Raw genomic sequence first — 3,281 nt, 5'->3', positions numbered from 1 at the left:
AAGCCACTGAGTATCTGGAGCTCAGTAGGCTAATTCCTGAAAGATTGGAAGATAGAAATGTTGAGAAAGGTGCAGATGATGGAGGCCTCACTAGTGAAGTTTCAGAGGGAAGCAAAGACTCTATCAGGGCCATTTGTGTGATATTTTGAGTTAAGAATATGTGCTTTCTAGTCATCTGGAGGTGAGAATTGGCTTTGATTAAGAATAGATGAGTGTCTCTTTCCCTTGGGTATGCCACCCCAAATCCCATTGTCATCATGGGCCACCACCCTGCCTGGTGATATGGGTATTATAGGAACAAGCCATAACCAAAGTCTTGCTTCTGGTGAGGTGTCCCTGATGCTAAGATCCAATTTTTTGACTTGGGGCAGAAGAAGGCAAACGTTGATGAATTCCCACTTTGTGTCCACATGGTGTCAAGTAATTATGAGCAACTCTCCTCCAAAGCCCTGGATGGCCACTTGTACTTGTGCCAACAAATACATGATAAAGAGTTGTGGCAAGGATGGCTTCCATATCCAAGTAAGGCTCCACCCTTTTCATGTCATCTGCATCAACAAGATGTCTGTGCATGGGACAAATGACTGAAGTGCCCATTTAACGTATCAAAGTGAACCTGGCCACAAGGTTCTCTCAGCATCCCTCAGTCCCTACTTGTTACAGGGTATGGCTAGCATACCCCACCTTCTACCCCTGAACTCTCTAGCCCAGGGGCTGCCCTTCCACCAGAGGCTCTTCCCTATATAATATATCCATTTTGGCTACCTGCCTTTTTTTTAATCCTCTGCCAGTCTCTTGGCCCAGGCCACTGCTCTTGGTTGGAAACTCCTCTCTTGCTCTCCCTCGCCCTCTCTCCTCCCATAGCCAGCTCAATCTGTCCGTGTTCACTCTGAGCACTCCCAGATGTCTTTGCCTCTGACTATGTCTCTCCGTTTTAATCTACAATAGACTTTCTCCTCCACCATACCTAGGACTAGTCATGTCCTTTCTTTTTATTTCTTTGTTTTTTTTTTTCCGTTCATTTGGTGCTGAAACCCAGGAGTGGAATAAATGCATTCCCTGGGGGAACTCAGCCTCTCTGAGCCAAGCTGCTGACCTGATTCTCCCAAGGTATGTACCAATCATTTGTTTCTGCTGGCTTTTGCCACACACCAAATTGGATTCTAGAGTCCACCTCTGTAGCCAATTCTTCCCTCCACTTTATCTAACCATCCATCTCTCCCCACCTACCCAGTAAGTGTCCTCTCTCTGGATCCTGGAGCCTGCTACCCACTTTGGGGCACCTACCACATGGGCATCTCTGTGTTATGCCTTTTGGGGCCACACCATGTGGGCAATTCTACTCACTAAGACACTTGCTCCTCTCCCTCTGTTGGAACCCTCCTTTATCTAAAAGCCTCTCCCAGTGCACCTCTCCAGCTGTTGTCTCCTCTACCTGCTCTAACCACTTTTCTCTTCCCTTCTGCTGGGTAAGTGCCACTACAGGGCTCCTTGTTTTGTCTACTTTTACTACAAAAGCCACACCGCTGGGCCCCTATCAAAAGTGATTCAGGACGTTTCCCTCTGACAAGTCTCTCAGTCCACTTGGGGACACCCTGGATTGAAATTCTTGTTACCACAATACTTTATCCCCTCTGCTCCCTCATGGCTCCTCAGCTCCTTCCTCCATCTTCCTCACCTCCCCCTAGGAGCTGCCTACTCAGCTACACAGCTTCTCTACACATTTCTGGGTCTGTGACCCTTTTCTTGTCCCCTTACCCTTGGAGCTACCTGCTCGCTCTCTCTCCCTTGGGCCTGTAAATTGCTAGTTTCCTTGCCTCCCCCTAGGAACTGCCTGCTAAGTCCTGCAACTTCCTTAAGTCCTTCCAGGCCTCTGTGACCTTGTCCCTCCTGTCTCTCAGCTCCCTCCTGGAAGTCCTGCACCGTCTCTATGCTCTTGTGGCTTCTCTGGTATTGGAACTCTCCCTCAGGTTCTCTGTCTCTTAGCTGCCTCTTGGAGATTAGTGGAACATCCCTGTGGCAGAGTTAGTTTCTTGACCCTTCCTTCTTTTCTCCTTGGACGAAATTCCTTTCTCAGACTCAGAGATTTTCCTAAAGCTTCACTGTCTTACTGAAAATGGCTTGGCTTCAGTATAGGTCCATGGCCAAAGACGGCACACTTGAGTTCCAAATTCTCACAGATTGTAACAACTTCTGCCACTGCACAAGCAAATGATCCCAAAGTCTCTTAAACTTGCTACTCCGCCATACCTAGGAGCAGTTGTGTCCTTCCTTTTTATTTTTTTCTTTTCAAGACAGGGTTTCTTTGTGTAACAGCTATGGCTGTCCTGGAACTCACTTTGTAAACCGGGTTGGCTTAGAACTCACTGAGATCCTCCTCCCTCTGCCTCCAGAATGCTGGGATTAAAGGCATGTGCCACCACCACCTGGCCCTTTTTATTTCTTTTTTTCATTCAATAATGTCCATTCACATCATGCTGCAGAATAAGAAGCATGTGATTGAAGCTCTGTGTAGAGCCAAGTTCAAGTTCCCTGTGCTCCCGAGGAGCCACATCTTAAAGAAGTGGGGCTTTACCAAGCTAGTGCAGATGTATTTGAAGACATGGTTACTGAGAAGCAGCTCTATCATAATGGCTGTGGGGTCAAATATATCCCTAATCACAGTACTCTGGATAAGTGGCAAGACCTGAATTCCTGAGGGCTTCCACAGAGCTCTCCTATACCCTACCAAATCATGTTCAGTAATAAATCTCACATCCAGTTTGAAAAAAAAAAGAGATGAGCATGATTGAGACAAGAATTTTCTGTGAAGTATTTCCTCAGGGTCAGCACACAGAAGCTATGGTCCAGAAGGTACCAAGGTTTCATCTCATGCTGGAAGCCCACCTTTGGTAATGTGTAAGAGTCTCCCAGGGTTACTAGTTTTGGTAGCATGAAAGCTGCAGGACTGAAGTGGTCATGGAAAGAAACCGAGGCTTGGCACTGTGAGAGGTCGAGAGGTCATTGGTGAAGGTGCAGCCTCAGTTGTAGTAGAAGCCCCAGGAATGAAAGGGTCTTGGACAGAGGCTGAGGCTTGGCACCATGTGGCAGAGTTGGAGTCCCTGAAGAGAAGCTGGGAAAGGCCATTGATAAAGGTGCAGCCTCAGTTGTGGAGATCCCAGCAGACTGTAGATTCCAGGATGGTGAGATAACCACTGAAGAGAGTGGGAGGTGTGAAGCAGAACCCGCCTGAGCCTACGAGACAAGCTTCATGTGCTTCAGATGACAGAGCAAGAGAAGTA

At 47.5% G+C, this 3,281-nt stretch overlaps 1 pseudogene; it reads left to right on the top strand.

Moving 5' to 3' along the window:
- The first annotated feature begins 257 nt into the window (after positions 1–257).
- Positions 258–2,698, top strand: LOC128115152 (60S ribosomal protein L10-like; annotated as a pseudogene).
- Positions 2,699–3,281: the final 583 nt, after the last annotated feature.

Source organism: Peromyscus californicus, unplaced genomic scaffold, assembly GCF_007827085.1.
Source record: "Peromyscus californicus insignis strain IS unplaced genomic scaffold, ASM782708v3 Scaffold_10__1_contigs__length_136768540, whole genome shotgun sequence".
NCBI classification, from domain to species: Eukaryota; Metazoa; Chordata; class Mammalia; order Rodentia; family Cricetidae; genus Peromyscus; species Peromyscus californicus.
Note: the sequence above shows the minus strand (reverse complement) of the source record. Positions and strands in the feature narration are given on the sequence as shown.